Source organism: Betta splendens, chromosome 4, assembly GCF_900634795.4.
Source record: "Betta splendens chromosome 4, fBetSpl5.4, whole genome shotgun sequence".
Lineage (NCBI taxonomy): Eukaryota > Metazoa > Chordata > Actinopteri > Anabantiformes > Osphronemidae > Betta > Betta splendens.
In genome coordinates this window covers 27,060,876-27,075,524 of record NC_040884.2, presented here as the reverse complement: position 1 = coordinate 27,075,524, position 14,649 = coordinate 27,060,876, and the positions used below count along the sequence as shown (strand labels likewise).

At 50.2% G+C, this 14,649-nt stretch overlaps 1 protein-coding gene across 9 annotated transcripts in view; it reads right to left on the bottom strand.

The window, feature by feature from the left end:
- The window catches only part of dab1a (DAB adaptor protein 1a), a 133,288-nt gene that overhangs the window by 41,685 nt on the left and 76,954 nt on the right, over positions 1-14,649 (bottom strand). For 3 of the 9 annotated variants that reach the window (XM_029149397.2, XM_029149384.2, XM_029149393.2), the window contains exon 1: positions 8,135-8,372. The exons of 2 other annotated variants lie outside the window; for them this stretch is intronic. The gene's annotated coding sequence lies outside the window, so the exon portion shown is untranslated. Of the gene's footprint in view, positions 1-8,134; positions 8,374-14,649 lie in introns of those variants that run through there. 4 more of the 9 variants (XM_029149392.2, XM_029149395.2, XM_029149396.2 and 1 more) reach the window with 2 other exon arrangements.

The window sequence follows — 14,649 nt, the reverse complement described above, 5'->3', positions numbered from 1 at the left end:
AAACAGGTGGAGCTCTCCCGACTCCACCTCCTCCCCCTTTTCCTGGATCTGCTTTAAAAATCTGGCCCTGAAAAATGAAAGCCCTCCCCTGTCTTTGTCTCTCCTCCTCCGTCTGATTGCTCATCCTTCTTTATTGCCCTGCCTGCCTCTGTCCCAGGGCTCGCCATCTGCACGGTAACAGGTGCGCCGCGGCCGTGACTGATGTGTTTGTTACCTTTAGCGCCGCCCGCAGCCACAGCCTCTGCCTGCGCCTCCTCACCCGCCGGCCGCGGCGCCTGCCCGCTCTCCTTCCCCTCGTCCTGCTGCTGCTGCTGCTGCTGCTGCTGCTGCTGCTGCTGCTGCTGCTGCTGCTGCTGCCTGGCTTCAGACGGCGACGGGACGAGGAGAGGAGCGCGGGAGGAGCAGAGGAGGCAGCAGCAAGCTGTTGTGTGTTTGTATGAGCGTTTTCCAGCCGTGCTGTGGTGGAACGTTCGCTGTGGTGGAGTTCAGGTAATTAGTCCCACCAGTGTGTGTGTGTGTGTGTGTGTGTGTGTGTGTGTGTGTGGAGGAGCAGGGGGGCGTAAGGGGGGGGTAAAGTCCACTGGCTTGTTTCATTAGCCTCACAGGTGAGTGATTAAATGCTCTGCAACACCTGGAAGTGTTTCCTCTCACCCGGCCCATCTCTGCTGCGGTCTTAATTCAGAGCTACACCCCTGACAACTCCCCAGGCCCAGACTCACACTCCACCAGACAGCATCACCGGGGCCCACCCCCGATTTAGCCATTGGCTCCTCCCGAGCAACATGTTCAACCACAACTGCCTCCAGTGACACGGTCGCTTGCTGCTGTCTGTGTGTGAACATGGGAGGGGACTGACCGACACACGGTGAGGATGAACGTGCTAATAGATGCAGCTTCCTGTTTTACGCACCGCAGCAGGCGCATGCAGGCTATAACTGTAAGCGTTGGGTCAGACAGAAGAATCCGCTCACGACGGTACCGGCTGGAGCAGTGACACCAGCAGCCTCAGATCCCAGCATCGCCTCACTCAAGCATATCGTTAATTGATGCCTTCGTGCATCGTATAGGAAGCAACCCACCACGGAGGCCGCGGCAGCAGCAGCAGCAGCAGCAGCAGCAGCAGCAGCAGCAGCAGCAGCAGCAGGCAGGTGACCAGCTGAGCGGCGCTGCTGTGATATTATTATTTGCTACGTTTCCCTGAGGGGTGAGGTACGACGGATGTCAGCCGTGTAACGTAATGAATTGCGAAGGTCAACCCACTCCGGTGGAGCGGCCCCGCTCTCAGGGAAGACCACCCGATAGACAACAGAGGCTTCGCGTATTCCCTTCAGCACACATTTCCATTACTTGTCGGGTCTCTTTTTATCAGCCAGGGGATCATTAAGCTGTTCCCTCAAAAGAACCCTGGTCAGAGGCAACGCGATCGGATCACGGTAAGAACTCATTTAAAGGGGCGATTTACAGCAAAGGCCAAGGTAACTCCTCTTTCTCTGGGCGAGTAGAGTCGCTCTCTCTCTCTCTCTCTCTCTCTCTCTGTCTGCCTCCACTCCCTCTGGGGAGAACGGAGGAGGGAAAGGGAGACGGCGGCCTCGTCTATGGTTCTAAATGGGCTGATGTTCCTAAAGCGCACCCTCACACATCAGCACACGCTGCATGAGCTGGGCTGAATGGGTGGTCTTTTAACACCCTCGTTCCCAAAAATGACTTATCAGCCGTATCAGCCCGAACGCTGCTTTGCGTAGATAGTCATTATTTGAAGGCTAATTGAAGGCTGCCTATCTTAATATGCAAATAAGAAAGAGCAAGTGTGAGATAGACGAAGAAGGAGCAGCAAGGGTCATGGCCTCGGGGTGAGAGGGATATCAAAAGCGCTACTATAATGGGGGAAAATCATTTACCCCGGAGTTAAACCTCCTCTTCATCGTTCGGTGGGATGTGTGTGTGATCGGCGGCTTGGTAGAGTGTGTGGCTACGGTAGGTGCTCGGAACTCCATCAAGGAGCGCAAATGACTTGAGGGCTGTTGATTGAGTCCTCCTTAAACAGGAGTGTTAGCTGAGAGGGCTCACACACACACACACACACACACACACACACACACACACACACACACACACACACACACACACACACACACACACACAGAACTCCAAAATAAAAAGACCTGTTGCTTTGTCTCTAAAGGACACATTAACCCCCGCTTTGCCAGCAGCTGCAGACCTTCTGTAGCCGTGAGACAGGTTGGTGCTGTGTGATCAAAGCCCAGCGCGGTGAGGTAGCAGTCAGAAAGCGCCTAATGCCGCTCTAAGCCACTTTAAGCTTTCATGAAGTAAATGGGACGAATGTATTTTGTTTCCCGCAACGGCCCGTCTAATAAATACACGCTTAGTGACACTAAAGCTCCACTTTTACAGCTCAATCCGAAGGACAAATCCAAAGCTAACTAGCTGGGGAATTATTTGAGATGAAAAACTCCAGTGAAGACTGCGTCATTTCATCTTTATTCCGAATGTGTATTTATGTGTGTGCAGCTCAAATCCTCTTACATCACAGCCTGTAAACATCTAAGGGGGGGTGTACTGACACCAGAGGGACAAACTGTGGGTCATTCGGATGGTAACATGCCTATATGTAGTCGTCTGTATATATGATATTTACATTTTCTATTCTTGGAATGGTGAATCATCTTTGGCATATTATTCTCACTACAGAAGGAAACCCTACCTTACTGTATGTACATTAGACCTGTTGGTTCATAATACGGCCCCTGTACATCTCTCTCTCTCTCCCCCAGAGGTCACAGCCACTGACATCTGCACAGCACGTCTGAAAAATGGCCAACTGGCTGTGTGTGTGTGTGTGTGTGTGTGTGTGCGTGCGTGCGTGCGTGCGTGCGTGCGTGCGTGTGTGTGTGAGTGTGTGTCCATGATGTGCATGAGTGTTTGAGCCGGTTCTCGTACATGAGGATGAAGAGTGAAGCTGAGCAGTCACACGACCACTCTACACACACACACACTGAAAGCTTCACTCACTCACCTCAGCCTTAACCTCTATGGGTTTCTTCTTTTCACTCCATAGCTCATTTTTCTCTCATACATAAAAAGCTTTAATAGTCTGGTTATAAAATGCGCTGCTTCCAGAAAGGAATGTGTAGAAGATCAATTACAGGTAGGGGACTGTAAGCAAAGCTAGAGCAGTCAGTAAAAACCAACCCTCCGAGTTCCTGCACTGCAGCTTTAATGCAGCATGAGAACGATCCCATTTTGATCATTTTTATGTTGCTGCATTAATTGAAACTTAACTTGGTTTATAGCGTGAGCAAACTTCATGACCCATGAAACCACATAAAGCTCCAGGCCGTGCCTCCCAGAGGGGTGGAGTGTGACGCCGCAGCGCCGAGCAGTCAGCACCGGTCCACAGACGAGTCAGAACCGCACCACGCTAGTGCCACGGCGTGCGTCACAGAGCGCCGGCATCTGGCTGCTCGCTCGGCCTGAGATCCCAGCGCAATGGATCACACAATACAATATGTGAATCAGACGCCCCAGAGATGCTCCGGTTCCCCGGTCTCAGGCACAGACGCCTGACGCACCCCTTCCTCATCCTGCTCATCTGCTTTAACAGATGTCTGGTGCGCGAGGAGGACCTGCACCGCCGCCTACGAGGACGGGAACGAGGTCACCGGCACCTTGTCTTTGAGAACGAGACGGGGTCAGACGCCGAAGCTGCCACACTCACACATCACTGTCAGCAGGCTGCAGCTAATGACAGGCACCGATGATCCTTACAAACAGGGTGAGGCTGAGACACAGAGGAGAAGCATGGGACGGTTAAAAATTCATTAGCGAGCTGCTGCGAAAGAAGCACAGATGGGGAAGAAAGCGTAAGAAAGAGAGAAAGGGGGAGAAATTAAAAGAGGAAATCCTCCAAGGAAAGGATTCTTGTCTTCGTTCTTTCTCGAACTTTGTTATGGTTTCACAGCGAGCGTGGAAGTCAGTGGAGCCATTCCACAGGGAAGTGCGGCTAACAGACCCCCCCCCCCCCCATCAAATCTAAGAGCTCACTCCCATCCCGCTCCATGCCACACAGTACATGCATTCATTATCTATTGTGTTCCTTGAATAAGGCGTTGTGAACAAAACCGGCGTCTCCTCGGCCCTTTGTACATGAAAGAAAGAGGGCACGAATTAAAGCGTGATGCAGAACGCTTTGTTTGCCGCTTTCTCCCCAAATGTCACAAGGTGCATGTAATACTGCTGGGGTCTGCTGAGGCACGTCACAGACCACTGTACAGGGCAGGTGCGTGTGGTGTGTGTGTGTGTGTGTGTGTGTGTGTGTGTGTGTGTGTGTGTGTGTGTGTGTGTGTGTGTGTGTGTGTGTGTGTGCGTGTGTGTGTGAGGAGGGGGGGGGGGGGGGGGGGTCACGGATCTCGACTGCTGGGGAAATTAGAACGTAAGGTGGCAAATTAATTGAAGTGTTAATGTGCTGTGACTCCAATGTGTGTGTGTGTGTGTGTGTGTGTGTGTGTGTGTGTGTGTGTGTGTGTGTGTGTGTGTGTGTGTGTGTGTGTGTCTACTTCCTGAAAAATGCTTGCTCTAAAGTGCTTTTTGTTTGCTGTGAAAACTCATTACCGAAGCGAACACCTTAGTGATTTCACCCCAAAGTGGTGCTCACTGGAGAGAGGCGAGGAGCAGGAGGACCAGACATGTGCAGGAGGAACGGAGGGATGAGGAAATTGTAATAATGACGCCAAATATTAATAGTTATGGGAGTGTGAGCGCAAACTATAGGAGGAAAATCGAGAGCTTCGCGTGCGTATTCCACCTTTGAAAAAATGAGCTGCCTAAAGCGAGGCTGGAGGCAGAGAAAGGTGGAGGGAGACACACAGAGACTGCGGAGAAACAGAGAGAGAGAGAGAGAGAGAGCACAAACAGTGAGTGAGGACACAGTGAGGGTGAAGATGTGGAGCCACGATAAAGCAGCCAGAACTCCAAACCTGCAGCTTCAGACCGGCACTGGGAGGCAGAATGTTCTGACCGACTCCGACCCAACCCGGCCATGTCCCGGTCTGGGTCGCGGAGCGGTGCAGAACCGGGCCAGCGAAAGGGCTAATCCCAGTGGTGTGGACAGGCCGGGAGTGTTTTAAGAAGATTACAGATTACAGACAGCGCAGTCAGATTAGCTGCAGCTCAATCTGCACCGGTGGACGCGCTGACCCCCCCCCCCCACCACCACCACCACCACCACCAGCACCGCCTGGCCGTCATAACGGCACGTCCGCTGTCTTAAGCTTTATAAATGTGCACTTGCGCGTCTGTGTGCATATCGATTTACCAGGTGCATGTACACACACTCGCACAAACACACACACTCCCAATGGGCTGTGAAGACATTGTGCCAATTACATCAGAGAATGTCACACACAAACGGAACGCGGATCAATGTGAGGACAGGCAGCCAAGAGCCAGTCGATCGCCTCGCTGTTCCTCCTCGCTGGCGGTGGACCCCCCCCCCCCCCCCCCCCCGACTGAAAAACACCAATATCCAACCTGTTACAACCTGGAAATATCTCGTGTTCATCCCTGTTCCCGGTGCTGCGCTCACTGGGAGAGTTCAGAATGACGCGCTGGACTCGTAGAGAGAGAAGTGCTCCGAGTCACGCGGAGCAGAAGTCGACCCCCGCTTCAGTCGTGACTCGTGGCTGTGTTGAAACACCTCCAGTCGAGCTGAGTGATGGAGGTCAGGGTGGAGGCGGGCTAAGGAGGAGGAGGGGGTCGCGCTCAGCGGTTACATAACTGCAAATGAAGCCAAAGGGGGACGCGGTTCTGCTGCCCGTGGGTTTGTGGAGCGCTGCGTGCACACGGCTGGGGACGAAGTCGAACGTGAGCCGCGTTAGCACAGCCGCTCACCTTTCCAGACTGCATCCTGCCCAAAACGCAGGGTGAGTCGGGTGAGTCGGGTGAGTCGGAGGGTCTTAGTGAACGGTTTAATACTGCTGCAGCTGCCGGCTCATTTTTCCCCACAGCTGATTTAAAGAAAAGCAACAGAGACGCAGGCGGCGTGGAGCCAAGCAGGTGACATGAACAGGCTGTCAATTGACTGAAGTGTTTAACTGTATCCATAGCAACAAGTGGGGTGACAGTAAAGCACACAGCTGTGCACACAGCACTCAGTAATACTCAATAATGTAATTATGTCATGGAAGCAGAATGTAGCTGTGTGTGTGTGTGTGTGTGTGTGTGTGTGTGTGTGTGTGTGTGTGTGTGTGTGTGTGTGTGTGTGTGTGTGTGTGTCCGGGTTCTGCTAGGTTACAGGTTAGACTGGACCCGAGTCCAGGAACCTAAGGAACCCGAACGTGCTCACTTTCCACCATTTGTTGTATGTTAGCAGCGCCACCAGTCAAACTTTATGCTACTGTTAAAGAAATGCCTGAAGCTTCATGTAGGCCTTTGAAAGAGGCGCTTTACTTTTCCTGCTTGTCACTTCACAAAGACGCTTTCACATGGTGTCAGGGAGTTCTGTGCAGCAGAATGCTGGTGTGTGTGTGTGTGTGTGTGTGTGTGAGAAGAAGGCTTCCCAGACACCAGTTACAACAGTACCTGCGCCGGGGCTGTGGGTTCCTCCATGTCAGGCCTACACAGGCAGAACATGCATTGTGCACCGGCACATAGTGTACAAACACATGGCCATTGTACTGCATTGGGAAATCACAGAGTCCATGAGGAATGTGTGATGGGCTGTGGAACGTGACAGAAAGAAAAGCCAGGCCCTAGACGCAGCAGACGGAGACGAGGACTGAAAGAGGGGAAGAAGAAAGCCTTCAATGGCGTTCGGCTAAAGAGTGTTCACACAATGCGCTGTGGGTTTCTATGACGACCTGGAGCCGCCTGCTGGGCCCTCGCAGGCTGTGAGAGGTTCACTGGGAGAGTAGGTGAAAAGTTTCCAAATTCTTCATTCAGGCTAAAGAAGCGGCGCAGCAATACAAATAGGGCTAATTAACAAGGCGGTGCAACACAGAAGGTGCAGTAGGAGGTTATGCTGCACCTGCCGTGATGTGGTATCAGCCACCGAGCCGCGTTTAAGTCACTTCAGGAAAAGGAAGCATGTTCACTGGAGGAGACGTGCAGTGTGGAGCGGATGCAGGAATTATCGGAGTGTGTGTGTGTGTGTGTGTGTGTGTGTGTGTGTGTGTGTGTGTGTTAAGGGGGGGGGTCTGCAGAGCACCACAGCTTCATGATTAATGCGGCTTTTAGCTGCAGCTGAGCCTGTCCCACCCCCCACCACCACCACCCCCCCACCACCACCCCCCCACCACCACCCCCCCCACGGCAAAATGACCCGGTCCCCAGCTCCGCTCTGCTCCTCCTCCGGTGACCGAACCGGCCGTAGCCCACACACCGTCGACCGCGTTTCCGCACCGACACTAACCTCCGCTGCACCGCGCTGCACTTCGTCTCACCGCGCTCCCATTGTGAGGCGAGTCGGGAACGTGCGGGGGTGAAACGGCTCGGAAACAAAGTTTTCACTGGGCTGCACTTATTAAAATGGGCCAAAAGACGCGAAAGTAAACACGGGAAAACACGCCGCGGATCACCACGCCAATTAACTCTCAACAACAATATTACTATTAAATAAATATTTTACACTGATTTGCTGCAAACATGTACTGGGACATGAACACAAAAAGAAAAAAAAACTAACTTGCGATTGTTTTATAAATTCGGGAAACAAATTTGCATCATTTTGTTGAGGAAACCCGCAAAAACTACACTTGCCAAAGAGGCAGATGCCGAATGCAGCAAACCGCTGTCATTCCTCCCGCCTAACCCGCACACACACACACACACACACGCAGCTTCTGACCACTGTATTTCTGCGAGACAGTCCCACAACCGTCACACACACACACACACACACACACACACCAACACACGCTCAAGATCCTGATGCACCAGCGGCAGCGGCAGAAATACATAATTCATCGCAGTGAATCCACAGGCTCCCGTGAGCCACAAACACACTTTTATTATCGCACACCTACAACAAAGTGCACACTTTGTGGACCTTTTGTGTGGAACCGGAACCAAATTCTTCACTTATGCTGGATCCGTTCAGGCTGTTTGCACCGGCACTTACCTTTGCACTACAGCGAAAACGAGCACAGTTAGTTCCCATTTCATGAAAAGGCTTTAGAATCCATTCACTCCCGTGTATCTCCTCCTGCTCTATTCAGACATCCACACTGTGTTTCACCAGGGAGAGTAATCCAGTTTTCCATCCCGGGGAGAGCGCTCGCAAGCCTCGTTACATCTTTTTCCACAATCCCCACAAAACTATGCCAGGCTCCTTTCAGCGCGTTTTCTCTCTCTCTCTCTCTCTCTCTCTCTCTCTCTCTCTCTCTCTCTCTCTCTCTCCCTCTCTGAGGTTGCCTGGTTACCTCTTTTCTGTAGGCTGGTTCAGACCGCCGGCCGGCAGCCAATCACAATGCCGGGTTCATCTTAACCCCTGCGCTGCTGAACTGTCCTGATTTCCAGCTTTCAAGGAGTGAAGGGGGGGGGGGGGGGGGGCGGGGGGGCTTTGCAAGGGAAAGTGAGGAGGAAAAAAATCGTTGGCTGGAGAAGGATTTGGAAAATGTATATTAACAAAACTATAATGAGGAAGAAATAGATGAAAGGAGGAGGGGGCTGATGGGAGAATTTAAGTTGGAAATAAAGTGGAGGGATTGTCATCATGTTTGCACTTGACTACTTGTTCCAGTGTTATGTAGTTCGGAGGATGTTTAAGATGCCCAGATCCCAGCAGCAGCACATGCTCGCTCGCCGCTGACGCTGACTAAGACACAGTCATTCACAGCCGACCATTGATTTGTTAACAGCCCCGGTTAAGTCGTGCCGGCTAAACTGTGAGCGTGCATCTACAGTGTGTGAGTCACCGACTTGGCAAACGCACCGTGGTGTCAAACCCTCTCTGTCTGAGAGTGGGAGCAACTTTTTCTTTAATAACTATAAAGAAATATTTAAATTCACGAAAGAAAGACATCTAAAGAGAGAAAACAGGGCGTCCTTAATGGAGAAAACGGTTGATGCTTCTTTGGATCTGTGCCTCAGCTCTTCCCTTTCCGTTAAGCCTTGATGTTGCACAGTTTGCCCCCTTTAATCCGCACCTCCTACTTTCGCTGGGCTTTTCCAGCGCGACGCCTCATCCCCGTCTTTCCTCCACCACTTCCTGACCTCAGATCGTCCTCTTCTGCTGCTGTCAGGGGTTCGGGAGCCAAAGGCTGGACTCTGATCTCTACAGAGGCAGGAAGACGCGCAGCGGGCTCCTTTTAAGCAGAGCTGATGGTTAGTTTTAAAAAAGATGTCAGGGAGATATCGCCTAATATGTACAGGTCAGATAAGGACCCACAGCCCTGACCATTCAAATGCTTTCAGCACATACTTTGATTACTATCAAATCACCATTTCTGAAGCTCGTACTCCTCGTTCTCAGCCACGTCACCTCTCAATCTGCTCCACCCGCCCGCACAGCGCTCTCTTCCCATCATGTTTTTCCAAACTAAGTAGTTTAGCCTCTCTGTCCACCCGGAGCCCTTCTGCCTATCTCCCTCCCACGCCTCCTGCATCTCCGGCCCGTCCGCGCCGTCTCTCCCTCCCTCAGTATCTGCCTTCCTCGCTCACCTTCCTCCTCTGGTGTCTGTGTGTCTGTCTTGGCTTGGCTGAGCAGATAACTCGCTGGGACGCACTCACTTTCTCTCTTTGCTCTCACTCCCATGTCACACACACACACACACACACACACACACACACACACACACACACACACACACACACACACACACACAGTACTGCACATACACACACACGCTAATAGAGACACCTGACATGTGGCTGTTCTGGGGCAACCCACGGGAATGTCCAGATGTGAATAACCTCCAGGGAGAAGGTGAAGGTCAGCTCCCTCAAAATGTTTGCACAAAACATGGTCTGACAGGATTTGGATTAGTCCAATTCACACAGAGAGCCCGAAAAGGAACAGAGACAAGTGACAGAGCGACAAGAGACAGAAAAAAAGAATAGAAGCTGTCTGCATTTTATCAGCAAAACGGGTCAAACTCGTTAAAGGCAACAAAGGCAACCCTCTAATTGCCTGAGCACCGCTCTGGACCGCTTAGCTGCTACACTGCAGCGTGTCGTAGATCAGTGGACACACAGTAAGCTGTGCTAAAACCTTAAGCCACGCACCGTGCACCAGGAGGAGCACAACCTTGTACGTCACACTCAGAGGTGGGAAGCGTTAAATCAAGGTCAAGAGCAAGAATCTCTGCACATCAGCCAACGCTGAGCTCTAACTCGTCCCTGGGCCGAACGGACGCCGGGACGGAACACGGCTGGACCTAATCAGCTTTTAATCAGGTGCAGAAAGTGATGATTCGACAAACAGCACGTCTTCAGAGTAAGGGCCAGGAACAGGCAAGGCATGTTAATTGTCTCCACCAGGCTAATGGGGCGTCTCATAGCCAAGGCAGCTTCCGGGACTTATTTATACATTCAGTGTAAGATACTGCAAACATTAATATGCATTAGACAAATATGATCAGGTAATCTCTTTATTCAGGCCATAGGAAAGATCATGTTTAAATTGTAAAGATTCAGCTGCTGAATGTCTCACACTTCTTAAATGTGAGACATGTTCGATGCAAAAAGTCAGGAAACTGCCTATTTTGCCATTTTATTTTGTCAATGCTTTTCTTTTTGACAGTATTTCCTTCGGTGATACCACTAGGCAAACAGCAATGAATGTATACGCACATTTTACAATATTGCCACAGAATATCCTAGAAAACACACACATATATATACATTTATTGTCAGTATTGCACCAGAGCAGTTTTAGGCTGATGTGTGATTTGCATGAGAAGCCATCCCATATTCTAGGCTCCGGTTGAGCGTAGCGCTCCCTACTTAAATATTTATTTTGTTTAGCTGAGAAAGACAAGGCTGCAGGGACATTAACACAACACAAGTGCTAGAAAATATGTGAATGGCTGCGACTCACACCCAGCCCTGCCTATCGGAGGAGCTGCAGCTGAGCCTATGCCCTTGGTGTCTGCCGGTCATGGTTCACTGTCGTAAACGTGGGACAGCGTTCTGAAACGTTGCTTGACGCCTGTGAACGACACAGTCCCCTCTGAAACGGCGTCAATACGTCTGGAGGTGAATTTGAGCGACGCACCTGCGGTGGAATGAGATTAAGCGTGACCCACATGCACATGGTCCCACTGTCTGTGATGCTGCTCGTGAAGCTGTGATTGTGTGTGTGTGTGTGTGTGTGTGTGTGTGTGTGTGTGTGTGTGTGTGTGTGTGTGTGTGTGCGTGCGTGTGCGTGCGTGTGTGTGTGTGTGTGTGCGTGCGTGTGTGTGCGTGTGTGTGTGTGTGTGTGTGTGTGTGTGTGTGTGTGTGTGTGCGTGCGTGTGCGTGCGTGTGTGTGTGTGTGTGTGCGTGCGTGTGTGTGCGTGTGTGTGTGTGTGTGAGGGATTCCAAACGTGACTGACAGCACAGGCGAACGGAACAGCTTTGTGACGCTAGACCCTCCTCTAAAGAGGAGGTATCAGAGCCGAGGCATCGCTATCAAAGCGCCGCTCCTCAATAACGCTGATCTCTCAGGATATCAAGCACCTGACAGGAGGGAGGAGGGGAAACCTACGTGGAGACGAGCAGAGGGAGCCAAAACATACTGAATCTGAAGACTCTTTATGCAGTCGTCAGAGTTTTGACGACGTGACAGGTCATTCTATTGTATTACTTTTATTTAATACAGAGATGAGGATGAGTACAGACTGCCGGGGATCATCGCTCCTCAAATCTAGGTGACAAGTTGGCTGGTGTGTAGTTCGTTAAGGTGCGGGGGGATGGGAGCCAGCGTGTGTTCACCCAGAGGGGGTTCCATATAATGACGCACTCTGCTGAAATGTTACACATGTTTATATTTTTGTCAGGATGTATAACTAGCGTTTTCTTCTCTGGGGGAAATCCATCATATTTCACCATATTTCATTCACCGGGTTTCACACACACTCACACACACACACACACACACACACACACACACACGCACACGCACATGGCTTTGACATCGTAAACTGCTCAAAATAAACATCTGTAGCACAAGCATTACGGCTTTTTCACCGATATGTGGTAAGATTCACAGTGGCTCCACTGACTCCAGTGCAGCGGACGTCACAACAGGCCTCAGTCCGACGGTTGTGTTTTAACAAAGAGAGGCAATTATGTCTGTGACTCAAACACTGACAAAACAAATGTGCTAATACATTAATCTTCTTCCAAGGCATTTTGTGAATGTATACATGTGTCGTAATAGAAACAAAAAATGGTGACAAGCAATTAAAAGGAGGCCATTAGCAGATAAAGAGTAACGGGGTCTCATGGAGGTGACAGGAGGCAGAGGTGATAACATTAACAGCAGTATTAACAAATGCTGAATGTTTTACCTCATTTCTGTCACTCAGACACTTTATTTATCCATTTGTTTTTTTGCTCTGCTCATATGCACAAGACATCATTTTACATATTAAAAGTAGAAGTTCTAACGACTCAGTGCCCTTTCAGATTAAAAGACTGTATCAGAAGAAAATGTACTTGTTCTTTCGCTGAAAAATGTGCCAGTGAACGTTATAATTCTCTGTTTCCCAGTCTTGCAGTTGTTATTCATGGTAGGTTACTGTGATGTCAGACACATCACAGGAACACAACTCACTGCATAATCAACGGCGGTTTTTATACAGTAGATGTGAAAAAGGACTGATTATACGCCACGCGTCAAACGTCTGCCTCTTCGAAAAGCCGCACATCTGTTCAAACTGCCTGTTTACCCCCAGAGATAAACGCTCACCGCCGAGAACCAGGACATTTATTCTTATCTAGGGAGAAAAGCATGAAGTGCATGAAAATCAAATAGAAAAGTCGTACATCAGTTGGAGTTGTGTTGATAAGAGGCCTCGCTGTGCAGCGGATCCCTCTTAACGACCCTCTGCTCCACTGGACTGAGGATTCATGATAGTGACCCCGCGCTGGGCGAGTGTTGGACCGGAGGGGAGGGGAGTGATGGTGGTACTGGGAGAGGGGGAGGAGGGGGTGGAACAAGTCAAGCTGACACACTTTTAGTGTATTCGCCATTATGTAAATAATGCAGGACGGACTGTTTCGCATGGATGTTATCTTCATTCATTTTTAAGTGGCTCAGTTACACAGTAGTACTGTGTGTGTGTGTGTGTGTGTGTGTGTGTGTGTGTGTGTGTGTGTGTGTGTGTGTGTGTGTGTGTGTGTGTGTGTGTGTGTGTGTGTGTGTGCGCGCACATGTGTAGGCATGTATTTCATGTGATAAACCGACCTCATCGCGTCACACAAACACGCAGGTTAACAGCTCGATGTTAATTGTGTTTTGATTGCTGGAGTTAATTAAAGCTTAAAAATCCACTTCAAAACAGATTCCTCACGCCGTATCGCTATTGACCTGCCGCACGCTCACTCTCCGGTGCCGCTTCCCTGGCATCAAGTCAGGGGAATAAATTTATGGGCTCGCACGAAACCTGAGCTCTAACATTTCAGAAATATACTTGGATTTATTGCTTTGATAACAGCTGACAGCTAGAAAGCTCTCAGCCTCATAAAACCAGCCAAATTACTGTCATTGTGTTGCTTCTTGCCTCTGCCTGGACGTCTTGGTCTTCTTCTTTGTCACGTCCTTATATTTGCAAACCTACAATGAGTAATATTACGGTAAGAGCAAATGTTATTGCTTTTGTAAGAGTTTTTTTTTTGCTTTAGATGCAGCTGAATGTAAGGACACAGCAGGAGGCCCGGCTGCCTTTGTGCTCTTTGGAGCTTGACAATGCAGCTAACCGCGTTATATTAGTTCATATGGTCAGACACGCTGCTGATGAAACGCTCTAACCTCCACCTCAGCCTGTGTGTGTGTGTGTGTGTGTGTGTGTGTGTGTGTGTGTGTGTGTGTGTGTGTGTGTGTGTGTGTGTGTGTGTGTGTGTGTGTGTGTGTGTGTGTGTGCGCTCAGGTTGGTGAGTGAGGGCTGCCTGGGGCTCATTGCTCATCTCAGTGGGAATAAATAGAAAAACGAGAGCCAGGAATATAAGAGCATCATAGTGTGTCTGTGGCGCGGCGAGGCTGCTCACAGCTAAGAAACATCAGATAGATCTGATAGCAGGTGGATGGGTTCACAGCCAAACGGAGCGTAGTCGAATAGCGAGTTTGGCTTGTCTGCTTAAACAGCAGCAGATACATTGTGTCGGTGGTGCAGCAGACTGTGAAGCCTTGTGAGACACATTTGTGATTTGAGATACTGGGCTGAATGGATAAAGTCTGATATGTCTTGATTTAGCATTAGCGAGACAGGCTGGAGGAGGCAGAGATTATTGTGACTGTTATTGTTGTCCCAACGCGATGTCGTCTGACCGAGAGGAAGACGCGCTTCGATTCTTGATACAAAACCAGCATGTTTTATGAAGCAAACCTTAAAAGCTTGAATCGTGAGGGTCGGATGGTTCATGTATTCATCATGTTCCAAACAACCTGGCTTGTTGTTCGGGCCGCGTGTGTCTTCGCCTCAGTTGTGAGTG